General features: G+C 43.8%; 1 protein-coding gene and 1 pseudogene across 6 annotated transcripts in view; both read left to right on the top strand.

Moving 5' to 3' along the window:
* The window catches only part of LOC147019626 (trafficking protein particle complex subunit 6b), a 71,394-nt gene that overhangs the window by 28,633 nt on the left and 19,563 nt on the right, over positions 1-23,198 (top strand). The gene's annotated exons all lie outside the window — the stretch shown is intronic.
* Positions 2,859-2,989, top strand: LOC147019627 (signal recognition particle RNA; annotated as a pseudogene).

The raw sequence follows: 23,198 nt of genomic DNA, 5'->3' as shown, positions 1-23,198 counted from the left end.
GTAAGTTAGAAACACCTTCATTTAGTTCTTTTGTCGTCCGGAAGACGTCAATCAAATACGTCTGCATACGTCGATGTGCGTAGGAAATACGTAAGGAATTGCTTCAAACCACTTTACTCATAAGTTAGAAATAACTTTCGGGTACGCAAGACATGAGCTCGACGTGTTTCGACTTGTGAGTAGCTTACAAGTAACTTTTGTCAACGTGTGCCAACGTTTGCATATCGTGCATACAACTTATTCCCATCGCATGCGGAACGTGTGAGGCATACGGCAAGTATGTCGTAAAATTGTTAACACGTTTAAAATTACAAGACGTACTCCACTTACTATGACATATGATAGCCTACTTTAGCGTTCTAGTCACGTATACCAAACTTACCCATTCCGTATTCGACGTGCGCCAGCGTTTTAGACGCATTTTTCAGATGTTGGCATATGCTGGCAAGATCGCCAAGGTGTGACTGCGATGTTGACACTTCCATTTCTGCGGCGGTTATGATTTGAATCATTGTGCGGCAGCCTTTTAGTAGGCTATGCCACGTGATCGTTGGGGATACGTGCAGCGCTATGCACAAGTTCGATTATCGTTGGGCATAGGTTGTAAACGCCGACAACAGGCTAAGCATTCGTTGGTATAAGTTATCTATAAGACAACGAAACGTTCTGTGTCCGTTACAAATACGTTATGCATATGACCAACTCGTTATGAATACGTCCGAATCTTTAAAAAAAAAAACATCAAAAGTTCAACGTAAGCCAGTGTTTTACATACATTTTGATACGTTGCCATTGCTAGCTAAAACATCAAGGTGTCACTGGGCCTTAACCACAGCTATCTAGGTCTTATTGGCCCTAAGACAAATTTCTAGCGGCCCCGTCCCTATCAGGCTGATTGACAGTCGTATTCCCGCCCACCCCTCTGATCCCTTCCTACTCCTTTTCAAAGGAATGCATTTTTGCATATTTTTGTGGAATCCTTTCAAGCTATTAAAATTTTGATCAGTTTGCACCTTCCCACACTATAATGCAGTAAATTGTTGTTTAAGCTAAGTTTGTAGCTTAAACCAATTTTGAGTTCGGCTGTCAGAAAATAATAAGAAGTGACAAATGGTCACCTTTAGGTCTGAAATTTTTATTGTTCAACGATAATGTGCCAATGTTTTAAATGAGTGTTATTGGATGGGAATTCTCCACAGGTGACTGGTCGGTTTTATATATATATATATATATATATATATATATATATATATATATATATATATATATATATATATATATATATATATATATATATATATATATATATATATATATATATGTATGTATGTATATATGTATTGTTGTGGATTTCCACCCGTCTGGCGTGCGGGCGACCGCCTTAGCCCAATTGCGGCCGCGCGCGCCTGCCGAATACGCAATCTAGTCATAGCTTCCAGATCAATGCCGAAACCCAGCTACGGGTGTTTTTAACGCACCATAAACCAGCCAACTCTTCTGTCCACGCGCTACAGGGTCAATCGCCGAATTGTCGATATACCTAACTATTCACGCGGACAGAAATGCCGGGAGTTTATACCTCGACAGGGCCTGCATGAAAACGAGCCGCTTAAGCAGCTTGTTCCATATGCGATTGCCGAGCAGTTTTATATCGCCAAGTCCCGTCGGACCAGATGTACGTTTGATCAGCTTGTAATCAGCCAGCTAATATTCCGAACGCATCATGGCAGAAAGTGACACAACGAGCAGGTTAACATTCAAACAATAGGGGTATTTATTTTAAATGCACATATGCAATGAATGGGGGGATGGGGACAAGACACGAGCAAAAAGCCTTCAGCCGATGCCGATTATCATGTACACAGTCATGCACTTAATCAGTTCTACTTAGGTAGACAAGGCGCCACAGACTTTCATCCAAAACCCCAGAAAGAAAGAACCGGGCTCATGAGCCTTTATAATTACTCAGAGCCGGGATGACCGAAGGGGCTCCGAGAGACCGGGCGGGCGACCTGGCCACCCTCGTGACTCGCTGGGTCCTGGTTCGGTGACCCTCGGTGTCTTTGCCCGGACCCCTGAGCTCCTACTGGCTCCCTTCGTCGACCGGCCTCCACTGCGGCCTGGCTTAGCCGACGACGCGCTGGAGGAGTGAATGGGTCTCGACTCAGGCCTCCTGGTCGCGCCAGCGAACCCCCAGTGAACCAACTGCCCAAACTCCGAACTCTCCAGCTCTCAAGGGGGCGTCTCTCCACTCCCACCTCCAACCACAAGCCACGAACTCCAGCGCAGCATGAACTCGAAGCAACCAGCTCTCCACTGCTCTCCACTCCCTCCGAGCTCCCCACACCAACTCAAGCGCTCCCCTGCTGGGCGTCTCTCCACTCCCACCGCCAGCTCAACTCCACTCCCAGTGAGCGGACACGGCTTTTATAGCCCCAAGGGGAGGGGTCACTCTGGGCTTCACCACACAAAATCAGCGCCCTCCCCCTTTTCACCTTTGAACCTTCACCCAGGCTGTATCCGCCCCTTTCACTTCCGATTGGCCAGCTCTTTCAGAGGGTAATGCCGTTTTGATCTGATCTTGCCGTCAAATGTGGCCGTGTTGGAAATCACCGTCAAACACGGCCGTGGGTTGTCGTTGTGACGATGTGTTTGTTTTAAAATAAAGACAGAAAAGAATAACACTACCTCAAAGATGGACAGCCCGGCACACGAACAATGACCATAATACATTGGTGGGGAAATCTAACCTGGAACACACACTTACCAAAATACCTGACCTCTGGGGAACCTGAATGGTGTTCTGTGAATTTCCACAACCGTAACAATATATCTGTATATGTATATATATATATACAACCGGGCGTAGTGGCGTGCGCCTGTAATCCGGCTACTCGGAGGCTTGGGTTGGAGGATTGCTTGAGGACGGGAGCTCTGCGCTATGAGAGGTTGTAGGACAGCCCGGACTCATGGCGAAACCCAATCCTTATACCTGTGTCGTAAGAGGCGACCAGGGTTGCGTCAGGAAGGGCATCCGGCGTAAAACCTGTGCCAAATCAGTATGCGGATCATAACGGATGATCCGCTGTGGTGACCCCTAACGGGAGCAGCCGAAAGATCATCAACAACAACAACAAATATATATATATATATATATATATATATATATATATATATATATATATATATATATATATATATATATATATATATATATATATATATATATATATATATATATATATATATATATATATATATATATATATATGAGAGTACCAGTGTAGCAGCCAAAAGGCTGCATATGAAGGGAAGGGGTTTTGATGGATTTATTAAAATCTGGTATTGGTGTGGCGCAGGCATGATGGGCCGAATGGCCTCCTCCTGTGCAAAAATTTCCTTGTAATTCCTTGTCCTGTGGAACCTATTATTATTATTATTTTTTTATTCTATTGGGTAGAACAAACAAACCGTTTTTTTCCTCTTTTTTATTTTTATTTTTATTTTTTTCTTCCCATTTTCACTCAGTGGCTCGCTCAGATAGATAGCTCAGATGGCAGAGCGCTGCTACGATTCACCATATGACTTGGGTTCAATACCTGGTCTGGGCGTGTCATTTTTCCCATATATTGCTGTGGCCTGAGCCCGTATATTAGAGTACTACTTTGAGAACATTGAGCTACGGACAATTCTAGTTTGGCTGTGTGTCGTTCTGACTTTTCAAGGAAAGACTTGGAACAACAGAGGAAGTATCCCTTAAATTGTTTAAAAAAAAAAAAAAAACTAAGTAAAACAATGCTCCATCATCATCGTCATCCCGATCTTCGCTACAATATCTGGTCTCTTCATGTGCATGCGTCAGGTGCAATACATTACCTACCATTTGTGCATGCGTCAGGTCCTGTCGGTCAGGAACCTTTGATTCCACCAATGAGTGTCAAGTTTGGCCTTGAAGGATTGAATCGATTTTGCTTCAACCACACTTTTTGGGAGATTGTTCCAATCCATTACAATCCTCTGACTAAAGAACTTGCTTCTGATATCCAGTCTCGACCTGTCTGTGCAGCTTGAATGTGTGTCCTCGGGTACTTTGCTGGATTTCTCTTGTGAAGAACATCTCTGCTGGTATTCTTACTTCACCTACCATGATCTTGTAAACTGTGATCAGGTCACCTCTTCGACGTCTACAATGCAGAGAGTGGAGATTGAGGGCTTGTTGTCAAAGTTCATATGTCACACCATGCAGTTCCAGAAACTGTCTTGTTGCTCTTCACTGCACTCTTGATCTTGTCCCCGTCCGTTTTGTATCTCATATTCCAAAGGATATTTCTATTATCGAGGTGTGGTCGAACTAGGATTGAATCAAATTTTGTCGAATCTTTTTTGTCTTTTTAGTCAAATTCATAAATGTCCTTTTGATAATTACAAATATCTGGTTTGCTTTTAGTGCAGCTGCTGAAACATGCTTGTGGAATTTAAGCTCTGAACCTATCAACACCTCCAAGTACTTCTCTTCTTGTACTTCGAGCAAATCTATCCCACTCATATGATCAGCAGTCCATGTGTTTGATCTTTTGACATGTAATACTTTGCAATTGTTTGAGTCGAAAGGGAGTTGCCATTTGTCTGACCATTTTTTTTGCTACGTTCAAATCATCTTGCATCGAGACCTTTTGACTATTGCTTTTTTTACTGTACCAATGATTTTTGTGTCATCAGCAAAAATATACACAGTTTATGAGCCCATCTGGTATATCATTGATTATAAGTAGCATGAACAGCGAAAGCCCCAGTACACTCTTGGGGGACTCCACCTCCAACTGATTTCCATTCCAATTTCACCCCATTGATAGCCACTCGTTGTATTCTGCCAGATAGGAATGCCTCAATCCGTCTGTGCAGCTTCTCTTCAATTCCATGTGCCGCCACTTTTTCAAGGAGCCTTCTGTGTGGGACAGCATCGGATTCTTTACGAAAATCCAAGTACATGATATCTTCAGGATCTCCAAAACAATCAATTGAGTCATTTCCTCAAAGACGCAAAGTAGATGAGACGTACATTATTGGCTGGGTGTAAAACCATGCTGGCTGTCCACAAACTGACCATGTGTTGTCATGTGCTTTACCACAACATCCCTCACAACACTCTCCATTATTTTTCATGCCACTAAAGTATGACACAGGGTGGTAGTTTTCAGCAAGTTTTTATTATTATTATTATTTTTTTTTTAAATGCCTTTCTTCCAATGATTTCTGGATTATCGGTCTCAATTAGTGCCGGTGCCACCCGTTTCCTTGAGACATTGAGGGTGTAAACAATCTGGTCCTGCTGACTTGCTGCCATTTAGATTCAGGAGCTTCTGCCTTCCTTCCTCCTCAGTAATGTTGACATCTTCCAGTGCAGGTTCAATGTAGCGTTGTTCCAGTTTTAGCACATTTACTAAATTCTCGTCTGTGAAAACACTAATAAAGCAAGTACAGGTACATTCAAAGTACACCGTCCCAATGCCAAATAAATAAATAATCCCCCAGCACGCGACAATATTGCAGGGGTGCCTTTGGCGCCTGGCGATGCCATCGTGCAGCACATGGCGATGGAATTGGGAGGGAGCGGCGCACTTCTGAGGTGAATGTGTACAAATGATGCTCGCCATGCAGCACAAGGAGACGGAATTTGGAGGGAGCGGTGTGCAATAATTGATTGATTTGTTAATTGCATAATTAAAACTAGAAGGGCACTCGGTGGAGCGCATACCTCCGCCACGTAATGCCTGATCCACGAGAACATACCGGGCCCAAACCATTTTTGAAATATCATGCTACACAGAACTATGTTGTTTTTGGCCCGATCTCTCAATGGTGAAGAATCACGTTAAAAATTAAATAATTCTCGTATCCAGATGCAGACACTGATCTTCAACAAAATCGAATCAATTCGTCCTTGCGACACACCCAACCTGTCAACCAAGTTTCGTCCAAATCCATTCTCAACTTTTTGAGATGTCGTGCTATATATCGGTTTCGCCCTATCTATCAATGGTGAAGAATTACTTAAAAAATGATCAGATCCGAATCCGGATCTTCACCAAAATTGAATCAATTCTTCTTTGTCACACACCCAACGTGTCCACCAAATTTCATTACACTCCTTCCACAACTTTTTGAGATATCCTGTACACAAACAGACAAACAACAGACAGAAAGGGGTGAAAATGTAACCTCCTTCACCTTCGGTGGTGCAGGTAATAACTAATAATTGTAAAATAATTTCTTTATCAATTGGCTAATAGCATAACAAAACCCAGCACTGTTTCATCCGAATCTAACTTTTTGAAAATTAAGTAATTCATCAAAAAATGATGATGAAAATAGCCAAATCACTTGGTCACAGTCATGTCCAAATTTCAGCTTCCTATCTCAAAAGGTGCCTGAGATATTGCCCAGATGAAAAAGAAAATAAATAAGGAATTAATAAATCGATAATAATGAAGTAATTAAGTAATTGATTGATTAATCAAAAAACAAGTTTGAAATGTGAACATACCCCGTGGGAGTTCATTTGTACAACTCTCAGGTGAGCGATAGCAAGGATGACAGATAGTTTTGAAATTCGGTAAGATTTTCATCGCATCAGAAAAAGAAACCAGAACACCTCACAAGAGTGAGGCTCATTTCATATCATCATTTGCGACTTAATTTTGCATTGGGCATCACCCAGCGCATTTAATAAATGAAAATTTTTTTTCAAGAAAATCTGCCCAAAGTGCTGTTTCTTTGCCCAAAGTGCTGGAATCGCCTTTTTGGCTCATTTAATGCCTGGGGAATGGTCTCTAGAATATAACTGTCAAGTTTGGTTTGGTTCCGTCCACTAATAATCGAGAAATAGCAATTTTAAGAAAATGGGCCGAAAGTGCCGTTTGTCTGCCCAAAGGGCCATAATCTCACTTTGGGCTCAGTTAATGCCTGCAGAATGACCTCAAGAATATACCTGTCAAATTTGGTCTGGTTTCTTTCACGAATAACTGAGAAATAGCAATTTTAAGAAAATGGACCGAAAGGGCCGTTTCTCGGCCCAAATGGCCAGAATCGCACTTTGGGCTCAGTTAATACCTGTGCATATGTGTCCAGTATATGCCTGTCAATTTTCATCGAATTCTGTTCACAAATAATGGAGAAATAGACGTTCAAATGAACTGTACACAAGAAAAGAGAGAACGCGAGCGGCGCTTCGACCCCGTGGGGTTGAAGACCCCACGGGGTAAAAACTGAGTACTTCCTTCCTTTGGCGCCCGGCGACGATGTCATGCATCACCTGGATATGGAATTGGAAAGGAACGGTGTACAATCATCATTTAATGCATTTGCCTTTTCTCTGTCGTCCTCTGTAACTTTCCCCTCAGGTTGTATGTATTTAATCACCCACTCCAATCCTTGTTTTGAGTTTTCTGTTTGCATATTTCCAAAATCATTTTGGTTGAACTTATGCTTTCAACTAAACTCTCCTTGAAGTCTTTAAAGTTTTGTCGTGTCATCAGGCGGAGTTTATTTCTCTCCTTAGCATATTTGTCATAATCAAGGTCGCTCTGTCTCATTGTACTTTCTCCAAGCCTTTCTTTTCTTTTGAGATTGTGCCATTGTTTCATGGGTGATTGTGTGGCTGTTTGCACCTATTCCTTGTCTGTACACATTTAAGAATACATTTGTTTATGGTTGCCTCCATAATCTCTAAAGAGGCACTATTCCTCTTGACAGTTCAACTCTGCAAGCTCCTCGTCGCATTTTACCTCCAGACGTTTCTGGTTCATCTGCTCATAATCCCCTTTATTCAGCTTCAATCTCGGTTTATTTATGGGATCATTTTGCACAGTGCACAAACTGAGCTCGACTCTAAATGCAGCAATGGTCGCTACTTCCAAGTGAAGCTAAGTATTCTATTGATTCAATCATCTAATTCACATTAGTTATCAGCAGAAACAAAATGCTCTGCTCCTGCCCTTGGCGGTGTTGTGCGGTTTCGGTAATATGGTGTTGAAAATAATTGTCCTGCAGTGTCTCCATAAATTGATGTGCTGGGTGTATCTGTGCCATGCTTCCCAGTCAATACCCAGAAAATTAAAATCTCCAACTATCATCCTCAGAAGTTCGTCAAGTGCTTCATTATTCTGGGTACTACTGGGTGGACCGTGGCACACGCATCCAATTAGCAATTTTTCCTTCTGAAGCGACACAGAGCACCAAAGGGATTCTGCAAAATTTGTTTCCATTTCCACTTCCAGAACGGGCAATATACACAGCAACTCCTTTGATATTCCTCTGGATATCAGATTCCAAGTTGGTGAAAATGCTGTGTCCTGGAATAGACGAGGACGTAGTGGTTGTCATCGTAGAGCTTGACTTGGGTGTAGTCTCGGTTATCACAACCACATCTGGTTTCAATCTGCTCATTAACATTTCCAATTCTGACATCTTTTTGGTAACAAGTCTGCATTTGCATACAACAGTCTCAAGTCCAACTTGTACTCATTCCTTGCATAATAATTTCCATACTTGTTCTCCCTTTTACCTGCATCTTTATCAAGTCATTGCTCAATGTTATCTTCCCCTGCTTCTGCTTCATCATCATCATCATCGGATCTGCCTCCCTGTCCCAGTGAGATTGAGTGTGCCTCTTTTGTGCTTGCCTCTGTGCTTTCTATGTGGGTTATGCTGGTTTTGGCTGTATTTGTTTCATTGATTATATTCCCTTCTAGTTCAGCTGAAGTATTTACTTCCGGTGCAGCTGAAATTTTCCCTCCTGGCGCAGCTATAGCCACTGCTGTGGTTCCTCCTTTGCCAACTGTGGTTACATCGCATCTCTACCCTTGGATGACTTTCTTAATTTTGATTTTTTTCCCTGCAATACCTTTCTCTTCATAATAATAATCCTGCCATTTATTGTGATTAGGTCTTCCTGTCTACTGCTTTTCCTTTGAAACCATTCCTCTCGCAACTTACGTCTCTCGTCCTTCTGATATCTGGTCAAGTCTGGTGCAATACAAGACTCCCTCCACATCTTGGTGTTTCTCGGTATCTTTGCATTTGCTAAAATTGATACTTTGTAAGAGACTTCCTTGAGCTGAACCAACAACACTCTTGGTTTATTTTGCCTATTCTGGTTTATGCCTCCAAGCCTTGTAACTTTTCTGATCTTGAGTTCAGTAACCCCTGCTCCATCCCTCATCATATCTGAGACTGCCTTCATATCTTCTTCTTGTCTGACTCGGGATGTGCTCGCTTGAGATTTAGGCAGATTTTACACAATGATATTGTTCTTTCTTTGCTCCCTGTCAACCATTTCCTCTATTGATATCACATTCACAACCTCTTTCATTGATTGATTGATTGATTGATTGACTTTGTCTGAAATTTTCATTTCCTTGTCCTTGAGATGCATGACCCTCTCCAGAAGGGTACCTGCCATGTACTTTCTTTGTGCTGATTGCCTCAGAATATTTACAGCTTCCGCTTTCACTTCCTCTCCAAACTTCAGGTCTGCTCGCAATACCAACATCATGGGCATTGGTATACTTATGACCTCTTGCACTGGTATCAGCCATACCAGCCACTTCAACATAATATATTTTAATTTTTTTTATTTTCTTACATAATCTCCATGTTCTGTATTCTCTTTTCTCCAGTTACCACCATGCTATTTATTGTTATTTGCACATTTTCCAACATATGTCCTATCTTCTCTGTCAGTTCCTTTTCCAGGTCAGGCCAGATCAGATATTGTCAGGTCAGGCCAGATCAGATCTGTGACTTGCTACAGGTATCAGATAAACTTGTACTAACCTGTTTCATAGTCAGATTGGTGGTGACTAAACTGTCTCCCCCACCAGGCTTCCTCGTGAGGATGGTGTATGGATATGGACACCCAGCAAGATTAAAAACGAAACCTGTCAGAGGGCGGAGGAGCTCCTTGTGAGCCAACGGTCATCCATATCTGGTGCCAAACTGTCTGCGGATGTCCTCCTGCATTTGGCTACCCCTCTCAAGGAGGTTGGTGGCAGGATTTGCACTCCAGCCACTGTAAAACGCAAAATGGTCATTCCGCAAAACATGCAAACAAAACTGAAATCCTACTGTGTGGGAGTACCTCCTATGCAGCTGCCTTTCGAAGGGCCGCTCACCTGATGATGGGATTGGGGCAAAGCCTTCGGGACCCCCATTCTTTGATGATAGGAGGAAAATCACAGGGGTAACGTTCCTGGGTTGGATTGCAGTGGTGTGTCAGGGTGGTGCTGAGGTGTCGCCCACCAGATAGCAGTCACCTTGGGTTAACCTGAGGCAGCCCCTTCGGGTGGCTACCTGGAATGTCCTTTCCCTACGAGAGATGATTATCTGAGCTCCACCATTTGGACATCGGTATTGCAGCACTCCCTGAGGTTCGGACACCGGATCGTGGTGAGATAATGGCGGGTGATTACACCTACCACTGGTCTGGTTGCTCTGATGGTTACCATACCCAAGGAGTTGGAGCTGTGTCCAATAAGCTGACTCCTGTGATAATTAAGGTAACACCAGTCAATTATATTATTATGAGACTGAGGATTCGTCACTCCTTGGGTGTCATTTCCCTGATCTCTGTATATGCTCCGACTGAGGTGAGTGATCTCACTGTGAAGGGGGCATTCTATGCTGTGCTCGAGTGCCCCAGACAAGATACTCTTCTCGTCTTGAGGTATTTCAATGCACCGACTGGCATTGATAGGGATGGTTATGAGACATGTGTTGGTCCCCATGGGTCTGGAACTTTGAACCAAAATAGCATTAAGTTCCTTGATTTTGCAAGCAATTGTGGACTTAGGGTGGTTGGTTCATGGTTTTAGCACCCATAGGCTGATCGCTGGACTTGATATTCTGACGCTGATGTTATGCCTCAGGAGATTGACCATGTGCTCCTTGATGGGCACTGAAGGATGATTCAGAATCACATGGTCTACCAGAGTGCTTATTTTGTCAATACCGACCACAGGCTTATCGTAGCAACCCTGAAGCTGCAGCGTAAATCCAAGAGAATGGTACCATCCCAGCCTAAGCTGGATGGTGGCAAGCTCAGGTATGAGAGTGCAGCTGAGGAGTTTGCGAACAGGCTCAGTGGGGACTTGGGGTTGGGTCTGGGTGTTTTGGGGAATCCTGAAGAGTTGTGGAGTGCCTTCAAGACCATCGTCCTTGATGGTGAGTTCCAAGACATCCACCAGCAACATCGAGCGATGAAGAACTTTGTCTCCCAAGGGACACTGGATACCATTGACCAGATTGCAGGGCCAGGCTTAATAGCAGAGCTGAGCTCTTCAGGGAGTTGAGGTGGAAAACTGTCCATGCGCTGAGGGTGGATAAGGAGGCTAATGTGCGAGGAATCTTGGAAGGGGTAGAGTATCACCTGTGGTCAAGTGATTCTCCTGCTTACAGAGGAATCTGTACATTGTGTTCCTCCAAGCCCGTCCCTCGGTGTACTGCAGTTAGAGCAGAGGGCGGTGGGCTCTTGACAGACGACCTGTCAAGCTGGGCCGTTTGGCCCGTTACTTTGAGCGGCTGTACCAGGCTGACTCACCAGCTGTTGAGTTGGACATCAGGGGTGTAGCTATCCCTATTGCTGACCCTTCAATCAACTGTGAACCGCCTTCGTTTGTGGAAGCACAGGCTGCGATGAACCAATTGAAAGGGGTAAAGCTCTTGGGATCTGTGGCATCCATGCTGAACTTCTGAATGTTGATGAAAATGCTGTACTCTTGTCATCCCATGCAGTTCTGTGCTCTGTTTGGAACACAGGCATCATCCCAAATGACTGGAAGAGGAGCCTTGTTGGCCGCTCTGGAAAGGGAAGGGTGATCGCCAGGACTGCAACAGCTACCGACTGTGACACTGCTCTGTGCCGGGCAAGGTCTTTTCTCGGATAATTCTTGTTGGGGTTCGCCAACATTTCCTTGAGCACTAGAGCAGTTGGGCTTTGCACAAAAGAGGTCAACAATTGACCATATCCTTGCTCTTTGGGTCCTCACCGAACACAGACAAAAGTTTCAGCAGGGGCTCCGCAGCCTATGTTCTCTGCAAAGCGTTCGATTCAGTGAATCAGGATGCCCTCCAGAGGATTCTCAGTCTTCGTGGGGTGCCACCAAAACCAATCATTCTGACGTCTGAACTACGCTCTGGTACTGAGAGTGCTGTGAGATGTGGTGATACCATCTTTGACTAATTCCCAGTTGTTACTGGAGTTCGGCAGGGGTGTGTACTGGCCCCCACACTTTTCATTCTGGGGAGGATGTCGGAGAGATTAAGTTGCGGTGCACTGTTTGGGAATGTCAAGATCTCTGACTGTGATTTTGCATACGATTCAGTCATCTTTGCGAAAACTCTGCATATTCTTTTGGGGACCTCGAGGTGCTAAATGAGAGTCAGCGCTGCGGGATTAGGGGTTTCCTGGCTCAAAACTAAGATCCAGGCTTTCATTTATATCTTGGATGCTGCTATCTTGTCTGTACCTGTTTGTGGTGAGGATGTTGATGTCAGCGAGATTCACTTCCCTTGGCAATGACATCATGTCTCCGCATATTGTGATTCAGAGGAGAATAGACGTCTGTGTCGGGCTTGGGGAATCATGGATTCACTGGATCATGGGGTGTGGTGCTGTTGGTACCTATGCAGGAGGACAAAAGTCCGAGTCTTCATGTCCTTGATGCTTCCAGTCCTACTCTATGGATGTGAGACTTAGACTCTGACCAGGGACCTGAGATGGAGACTTAACTCCTTTGGTACCAGGTCTCTTTGGCGAATCATTTGCTCTTGCTGGTCAGAATTTGTATCCAATGAGCGATTGCTGGGAGAGACTCAGATGAGGTCTATTTCCTGTATAGTCCACGAGCGTCAGCTGCGGCTGTTTGGTCATGATGCTCATTTTGCTGATGCTGATCCTGCTAACTAGATTCTCTCAGCGAGGGAGCCTCATGAGTGGAGAAGACCAATGGGCTGACCACATTCTTCGTGGTTGCTGCAGGTTGATCAGCATCTGAAGGAGATTGGGATGGGCCAGGCATCTGCCTGGGAGATGGCCAAACGGAGGTTCCTGGAGTACCGGTGGATAGTGGACACAGCGGCACGCTGCTCTTGTGCACGCTTCCATATCTGACCTGACCTGACCTTTTCCATTTGTCTCGCCAATTTCACTGTCATTAATTCCAATTCTGTATCCCCTTTAACAGCTGATTTAGCCGCTAATTATGCAACCTTCTCACATTCTGTGCATGACCAATGGGCTCCATTGCACTCATTCACAAGCAAATCGTATACTTCAATTGGCATCTTTTGACAGCTTCGTCAATCCCTCCTCTCACAAGCCTCGCATACTATCATTGTTGTTACCCCTGCCTCTTTGCAGAACTGGCAAACAAGGTCTTCTTCCTCTTCCATCTGTTTATCTGCTTTTTGTCAATTTGATTTGCTTTTCTACCTCACCCGCTTCATACCTTCAGCCTCTTTCTGCGTTGTGGAATTCACCGATCGTTTCGTCTTCATGATGTCAGCACGCGCACAACAGTTGAGGCTCTTTTCCCAAGCCCATCTCGCATGATGATGACTGTATCAAGCCAACGTAACTGGCATACGAGTGCTTTACGAGCCTCCGCGATCAGCAACCTCAGTCTCTCCACCGCAAACTTGGCCATTGATGAGAGACTCGGCCGTTTGCATGGAATGTGTGAATCACCCAGTGGAGGCGCTCCAAGCAGGGCACACTGTCCGCCCTGGGCATTGCCCGAACCACCTGTGGAGCTAGCCCAGCGGCGGTGCCGCCCACGGCGTAGGTCAAGCCACGCAAAACATCGCCTCGACCTTGACCCAACCACAACGAAGAGCCGTTCAGTGACACAAACTATCGACACTGTCCTGTTTGGAATCAAATGCTCCAATGAGCTGGAACTGTAATCCACCTGTGCTCAAATGATCCTTGACTCCACACTGATTATTCCCTTTGTTCACGTAGTTTGGATTACTCTTTCCATCTCGCAGGCACCCAATTAGATGAACAGGTGTTGTGCAGACATTTGGCACTGACCAGTGCCTTTCCTTTATCATCATGTTCTCCCTTTTGCTACTCCCATTTATTTAGTGCTCTCCAGCCATTCAAAGCCACTCTGTCATTGCTGGCTTTCAAAAGTGTGAATTGCATTCCCAAATATAACTACAATATCAATGAAAAACGACATTTCTTCAAGATTAATTCAATAAAGCAGATCTCACTTTGACATACCTCCATCATTGTGAAGAATTTAACACAAGTCCAAGAACATTTATCCTATTTTATTAATTTTTATGTCTCATTGAAGAGCTTTACATGACAAATGTCTTTGAGGTTAAGGACAACTCTCACCAGATGGCAAACTTTATCTGACCCAAACAGTGTGGTGCTTGGCACAACTGTGAAACTTGGGGGGGGAGGTTGGGGGAGCGTAGTGATTGGTTTTGGGGAAACTTTATTAATTCATTTATCATTACCTGAAAAGACAGAGGGGGCAAGACGATGTTGAAAACGTTTGGTCGAATTCTAAGCAGGATTGGTGATTTATCTTTCCAGTGGAACTGTCCTGAGTATAAAAGGTGTGGCTGTTCGATGGTGTAAACAGTTATATCGTGCAGTACGTTTGAATTGTTACGTTCTGAAATAGGATTATTGAACCTCTTTTGTAAACGGTGACAAATGTAATTGATAGAAATCCTGAAGTTCTGTTTTCCAAGCCCCATGTCATGCTGTTTGACAATCGCATTCAGCCACACCCTTGTGCATGATATCACATATGTGTACATTGCAGCACATTTGATGTGATCAGCACGAATGGTAACGATATCGTTTGACTCATCAGCTTTCCCTGCAATATAAAAGCATTGCTAGGTACAAACATATTGTTATGGGAAAGACTAAGTGACTCTATTTCCAGAATTCTAATCTCTTTTTGTGGTGAAGCGGGACTTTCATTTTGAGGATGACTCTTGGCTCGTGATGCGGGGAACCCAGGTTCAAATCTCGTATATCACGTTTGTCCATTATCTGCTCATGCCACTGTAATTAATTTATAGCACACTGATGTTGACTCATCTATTTGTCCTGCATGTGATGTATGTATAAGCTCTTCCATGAGCCTTAGTCGCTGTAAATGAAAAAGCTTTTAAAATGCAAAGTAGAAGTGAAGTTGATATTCAGCATCTCATCATAGCTTCAGCAACTTTCCTTTATCTAACAAGGAAATTTGTGCACAATGAAAACATTTTAATACTCTAGATTCCTTTTTAATTTCTACTTATCTTCTTTCCTGCCCTACAGACATTGCGTTTTATTTAACACAAAATATTTTCCGGTATTCACTTGCGTTTGCATTTGTGCATCATAATTTCACTTTTTCACTGTGGCTCTCCCATTTTTGGAAGCGAATTCGGTCGATGCAACTTCCTCCCAGCTGTTAAAATAAAGCTGTTTGGCCCATCATACATACATAAAATCGACACTGTGGTTGAAAAACATAATACTTCGACAAACAAAAATTGCTGTGCAATCACAAAATGGAGTCAACAAAAGGCAGCTTGAAACCACTTTTGCATTCTTTGCATGTTTGAGTAGCATGGAGGTAAATACAGAGACATGACAAGTAAATATACACCTTGAATTTATTCATTTCATCTGTATAAAGCAAGTTGTACTCGGCGATTTGTACTAATATTCGACTATTTGTATGCAGAAACGAGTTCCTGGGTCATGTATGACAATTAACTAAGCCTCGAAGTCAGGGAGCACACGACCTTTGCGATTTTTCAGAGGACGAATTGTTGGCCATTTGGAAGGTGGAGTCGGCCAGCGTCAGAGAGCTCAGAACCTTGGCATTCCACTTTCAATGGTCAATCGGGTGATTGTGCAATTCACCAGCGAAGGCAAGGAATCCACAGCTTACTGTTCTGGTCGATCTGGGACCTCAGAAAGGTGTCTTTGAGCTGTCAAGTGATCCATTGAGAAAACTCTCAATTTGCTCAATTTTCTGACGGTGGACGCGTATGGGTCTGCAGACTTCCCAGTCAAGAGTTCCCTTTGAATCGATTGCAGCCAACTGTCAAACACGGTGGTTTTTCAGTGATGGTGTGGGGAGCAATCTGGAGCACTGGTCGGTCAGAGCTTGTGGAGTGTGTTGACAACATCAACTCTGCGATACACATTTCTATCCTTGACGATGGAAGTCTCCCTGTCTTCTCCACTGGTCAGATGGTCAAAAACAACACTGTTCATGGAAGATGGAGCTCCTTGCCACACTGCAAAAAAGACCAAAGAATGGCAGGACAGAAATGGGATCAAGCTACTTCCATGGCCGTCAGTCTCCTGACGTGAATCCCATTTAGCACGTCTGGGCCATATTGGATCGAGCTGTGTGGAAAATGTCCAGGAAACAAACATCATAGGCAGAATTCCTAACCCGTCTGCATGAAGCCTGGGCAGAAATCCCACAAGAGAAAATTTCAGAACTCGTTAAGTTCGTTGCTTGAAAGAGTAAAAGCGTTGAAATCTGCAAATGGCAAGTCCACCAATTACTAGTGTATGTATTAAAATGGATCAAATGTACTTCAAATATTCAATAAATAAATTCTTTAAAAATCATGGTGTCTATTCACTTCTGTCATGTTTCTGAAGGTGAGAATTGATTTATTGGGATTATCCAGGTTCATAAATGGTCTGAACAATGGGTTGTTCCACTTGTCTGCTGAGCCAGAATGACACTGGCCTTGAATAATGTCACACCCTGGTGTTTCGCATGCATAGCGAGGCATCAATATGTGCACTGTCCATCGGAAGGATGTGAAGCCCGCAGAACCGTCTGCAAGCACTGATTAATAAGGCACTTTCAAAATGACCCTCAAATGCTCGGTGCATATGCACAGAAACCCTAGGAAACTGCCGTGTTTTGGGTGAAATAGTGTTTTAATGTGCCCTAGATAAGGATTGTTACCTGAAATGGCTCACAAAGCTTCTAAATGAAGCTGAATATACTTGGAAAAGGACCAGAGACAAAGGGTTCTGCCCTTGCAGAGGAAAAGACTTGTAAAACTTCCTCAGCTCACCAAACGGGCAGCTGCTTGAACTGAAAACTCTTGACAATGTAGGCCGCTGCAAGGTACAAGTACAGGCATGTGCTGCACAAACCCCCGACGGATCACGACTAGTGAATGGACTGTATCTGGATTAGGCGATTCTGAACACCGATTCGAAGGACATTGTTGTAGTGCCGGGATCGGTGGCGAGGACGACCGCTAGATGGAGCAGTTGGGCCGTCTCCCACCAGCAGTGGCGCCAACTGGCCTTTATTCGGACCCTCCGGCTGCGGAGGATAGGCAAGCTGGGGGTTAGAGTTTGGTCGGGTACCTGGCCGCCTCGTGTGGTTTTACTGACTCGCACTTGTGGAGCTCGGAGTTCGTGGAAGGAACGGAGATCCCCAGTTTGAGCGTTCCAACACAACCCACCATGGTGGGACTCGAACCCACAAACCAGAATCCAACGAGCGTGGCCAGGATCCTACGAACGACCCGGCCAGCCACGAACGATGACTGACGCCCAGGAGAGCCCAGCAGACCAGAAGCAAGGAACCCCCCCCTCTCTCGAAGACCCGTCTGAACGACTCATGATTCTTCTTATCCCTCCCCCGTGCGGGGTGGAGGGATCCGCTCTCGGGTAACTCGCCTCCGGATTGGATGGGGCGTTTTTCAGGTGTCGTGGCAAGCCGCGATTGGAGTGCTCCGCCCCTGAGAGAGGCTCTTTTGCCTTCCCCAGTGTCGGCAGGGGAGACATTCTTCTTTGATGGGGCAGAGTTGGAGCTGAAGTGATCTCACCCCCGAATGGAGGAGAGGAACATTCCATCTTGCTGGGGCGGAGTCGGCCCTGAAGCGATGGAAACTCCGTCTACGTTTGTGGCCTTGAACACGTGCGTAATGGAGCTGAAGGAGTGGATGGGATTGATGTAGAAAACTAACTAGAAAGAAACTCGCAGCGCACACATGAAATTCCCATTGAGACACATGGGAGGGATTCTAACCATCCACATATACTTAATGAAATAACTAAACTTTGGGTCAACTGTATGTGTGAATGCGAATGGTTTCCAGATGCATAACAATATCTGTGGCTTTTGAATGTGCATGGCAAGTTTAAAATGATGGTATTTAGTATTAATCATGTTGGGAGGTGGGAGTTATGGGAGCTGTGAGGCTTGTTGTAAATATATGGTTTGTTTGGTTCTGGGACCACGAGAAATTGTGCTGGATTTTTTCATCCATTACGAAAATGTGTGCGTGCGTGCATGTGTTTTTTTTTTTTCTTGGGGGGCTTGTTTGTCCATAGGAACAAATTTTCTTTGGTCTTCATGGCCTCGGGTGTTTTTGCTTGTCTGAACAAATACAATAGGTTTCCCAGCTTGGAAGCCTTGGAACCCTGATGATGATGATAATAACTAGAAGGGCACTCCGTAGAGCGCATACCACCGCCACGTAATGCCTGATCCACAAAAACATATCGGGTCCATTACATTGTTGAAATATCATGCTCTACACTCTACAGTACTATATCGTTTTTGGTCCTTTCTCGAAATGGTGAAGAATTACTTTAAAAATTAAATAATTCTCGTATCCAGATCTGGTTTCAGATCTTCACCAAAATTGAATCAATTCTTCCTTGTCACAGACTCAATATGTCCACCAAGTTTCAGTGGAATTCGTCCACAACTTTTTGAGATATTGTGCAATATATCATTTTTGGTCCTCTCGCTCAATGGTGAAGAATCGCTGAAAAAATTCTAATAGCCAGATCCGGATCCGAATCTTCCCCCAAATCTAATGATTTCGTCCTCATCGAACACCCAATCTGTCCACAAAATTTCATCCGAATCCGTGCGCAACTTTTTGAGATATCCTGCACACAAACAAACAGACAGACAGAATGTGGTGAAAACATAACTTCCTTCACTTTCTGTGGCGGAGGTAATAATTGGAGGTCTTTTGGTCTTGGGGGTCTTAAAGGGTCTTCAAAGGTCGAAGTGGTCTTGGCAGTCTAAAGGGTCAAAAGGTACATTGCAATAGTACGTAATTAATTGACGTACGCATTTACTAGACAAAAGAAACACACACACACACACACACACACACACACACACACACACACACACACACACACACACACACACACACACACACACACACACACACACACACACACACACACACACACACACACACACACACACACACACACACACCTCTTCCATTTATAGTAGATACGAGCAAAGTACCCACCCATGGGCGGGTACAGTTATCTGTTGCATGGCGTTGGTCCCGTCTCGATCGGAAGAAATTGACCTTATCCGGTGACCTTGACCCGTGACCTTTGACCTTGACCTTGATCCCCTTATGTCCGTTCCCAAGGATCACATATGCCTAGTTTCATCTCATTCTATCCAACGGTTTGGCCGTCTATAAAGGACAAACAAACATGAAAAATTGACGTTTTAGTCAATTTATGACATCATCACTCGAAAACCGGAAGTCGGAAGTGAATGTCGGCAATCAACTGTCATTTAATTTTGATTATCTGTCGAATGGCGTTGGTCCTGTCTCGATCGGATGAAATTGAGAAATTGAAGTTACCCGGTGACCTTGACCCCTTGATACCTTGAACTTGACCCCCCCATGTCCGTTCTCATGTCCCAAGGATCGCTCATGCCAAGTTTCATCTCATTCCATCCAACGGTTCGGCCGCCTATAAAGGACGAACAAACACACACACACACACACACACATACATACATACATACATACATACAAACATATCCACTGTGGCCGCCACCTTGTATTAACAGGAAATGGTACGATCCCGAGACCTCTCATCCACGGATATTTCTTATATTCCTATATTTCCGTAAGTCCAATTTGCATTAAAAAAACAAAACAATTATGGTTAACTATTTTGAAATTGACACTTCGTTTAAATCTCGTCTTCAATTATCCTACCCTTCTTCCCACCCCTGGTACACTGACTGAATCCTGTGGTGATGCAGTTGCTCTGAAACAACTTGCCTTCTCTTCCTGGAAGGCAATCTCAGTGCAATCCAAAAAGTCCGCAACAAGTGTGTGTCTACTCTCGAGAGACTGAAAACGGCATCTGCCCAATCTCAAGAATGAACTTTCAAACTTGTTCTCCCTCTTAAACCTGTTGGTGCCTTTAGTCTGTCTCTGGAGTATGCTCCCTTCCCATCCCCTTCCTCTCTTCAAACGGCACCACAGCAGATTTGGGCTGGCTCCCCTGCCTCACATCCTGCTTCGCTTTACACCATGGAAACCAAGGCTTTCAAGATCCTTGGAATCTCTTGCGATGGAGCTGAGTCTCTGGGCCTACCACTTCGTCCATCGCAGACAGGTTTGTGGTGTCTCTTTTCCTCTGCCTCATTTCTGGTCTCGCACCCTCTGACCCCTCCGTGCTTTGTTCCCCCAGGTATATGCATGACGCATGCGGTCCACAAGCAACCCACTCGTAGTGAAACTCCCAAAATTCAGAACCACAGTGACTGCTCACCTCCGCTCATTTGCTCCTCGTTTTTTTCCCGCCTATGGAACCAACTTCTACATTCTATTTAAACTCATTCCTCCCTCCAGGTCTTCAAGACAGCTTTTCACCATCATCTCAAGTCATCCCATATCCAAAACCATTTCTGCACCTGTTAAAAACCACCCCCTGACCCCCTCCCAAAATATTGCTTATGTATCCATCTTGTCCACCCCTTGCGTTCAGCCCTACCCCTCATCGTAACCCGCATCCCTTGTCTGTCCATTTCCATCTACTTTCTCCCTTCGCCCTGCTGTTGGCATTTCCCCATTCTCCTGCTGTACCCTTTGATATATTTTGTCCTGACCTGTTCTGTGTTCTAGCTCTTCGACGAGCCTTGACTATGTCTCCAAAAAAAAAACCTGAAACACTTTCTTTTCTTTGAAACTTCTCGAGGTCAAGTAATGTTGTTTGGTTGGAGGAAACATCCTATCATACAATTGTTTGGTTGTTTCTGTGATTCTGTACATGCTACATCCTGACAAAAGCTGCAATGATTCTTTGAAGGCCGATCATAAGCGAGACTCGATTCTGAGATTGATTCTTCACTTCCACCAAGTCTGTGATTTTAATATGTATACATCCTCGAAGCGAAACGTTTATGATTTATTGACATTCTTTTACCCAAGGTTCTGGGAATAATTTAACAAAATAGGACAAGTAATGATAGATTTCTTGTAGTTTCTGAGACTTGCTAAAGTAAGGCTCCTTTCTTTGCATTTTCATAACGTGATGGTTTCAAACGTAGAGAAGAGGAAGAAAATAGGGAGGGGGTGGGGGTGTAATGGCTGTGCTGCTGATGAAGTGCCCTCTGTGAGAATTTGTAATTTGTTCATGGTGCCGGCGATAGCTCGCTTTCACTCCGCAAAGGACACTGTGGGATCTTTAAAGTTGGGATTCTTACAAAATTTCCTTCTGAAAAACAAGTTATTCTTCCTTCTTACTCTTTGGTGATGACGATACATTAATGATGTGCATGCCTTACCCCAGACATGACTTCAACAAACATATAATCATTCCCAGTGAATCACTCAGACTAGGGATGCAGAGCTCTAAAATCTCACCTGCTTTGCAACATGTCGGAATTTGTGAACGCGTTCAAAGCTTGTCGGTGCTTAGTTGCCAGACAAGAAGTTGACTGTCATTGTTATTATCTTGCCAAAACGAAGTTTTTGCAAGATATGTTAGGCAGCTTGTATGTTTTTTTTTTATTTTTTATTTTTGTCTGTAATCCCATATAAAAAATTCTGCAGAGCACAGTTATCATTGGAAATTTTTGTAACTTCGCATATCAGAGGCCTATAGAGGTCCCTTTCAGTGCACAAAATTTTGAAGGTCAAGGTCACTTTGTCGCAAATCAGGGGAGTCAACGAAACCCTTATTTTTTGAGTAATTTTGATCGGATCGTCTTCGAACTTCATGGGAATATAGTTCATGGTCTGGCCCTCAGCTGATTAATTTTTGGTGGTGATTGGCCTTGACCTTCATATGTTTTTTTTTATCTTGCCAAACCGAAGTTTTTGCAAGATATGTTAGTCAGCTTGTATGTTTTTTTATCTTGCCAAAACGAAGTTTTTTTCAAGATATGTTAGTTTTTTTTGTTTGTTTGTTATCTTGCCAAAACAAAGTTTTTGCAAGATATGTTAGTCAGCTTGTTTTTTTTTTTTGTTGTTTGTTTGTTTGTTTGTTTGTCTGTAATCACGTATAAAAAATTCTGCAGAGCACAGTTATCATTGGAAATTTTTGTAACTTCGCATATCAGAGGCCTATAAAGGTTCCTTTCAGCGCACAATTTTGAAGGTCAAGGTCAAAGGTCAAGGTCACTTTGTCGCAAATCAGTGGAGTCGACGAAACCCTTATTTTTTGAGTAATTTTGATCGGATCGTCTTCGAACTTCATGGGAATATAGTTCATGGTCTGGCCCTCAGCTGATTAATTTTTGGGGGCGATTGGCCTTGACCTTCATGGTTGGCGCCTAAGGTCAAACATATTTGACCCCAAGGTCAAATTTTCAAGTTTTAGGAACCATATCGTGTAGTACCTCAAATTGAACACCTCGATGAGTGCTTTCTAGATATGTCAAGCTTGAGACATTATGACGTCATTTGGTGACGTTATGAGGCAAAAGCATATTTTTCATGGTTACTCTGTAGAACGATTCTCATCGGAATCTCTCGTAGGCAGATATTCCTCAAGGAGTCGCTCCTGGTAGATAGCAGCTCTGTTCACCTCAGTGTGACCTTAAAGAAGTCACACGTGGTCACCTTTTGGCAAGATGCTGGTCACCCTGCGGGTGACATTGGGTTATTTTAATTTTTTTTATTTTTTACTTAAAATTTAAAGTTAGATGGAGAAAATGAGGATGTTCTTAGAATTGGAAGGAGATTGATTATAATTAGCATAATGTTCCTATGGGGAATGCCAGATCAAGCAAAAGCTACTTGGAATGAACCTTGCTCACCAGGATGCTGTGCTTCCTTATACACAGATTCGAATGATACTTTGCACATCAAGTCCCATCCATTACAAATTATGCTCT

This window comes from Eptatretus burgeri, chromosome 9 (genome assembly GCF_056783735.1).
Source record: "Eptatretus burgeri isolate ZD-2024b chromosome 9, Ebu_testis_v1, whole genome shotgun sequence".
NCBI lineage: Eukaryota > Metazoa > Chordata > Myxini > Myxiniformes > Myxinidae > Eptatretus > Eptatretus burgeri.
Note: the sequence above shows the minus strand (reverse complement) of the source record. Positions and strands in the feature narration are given on the sequence as shown.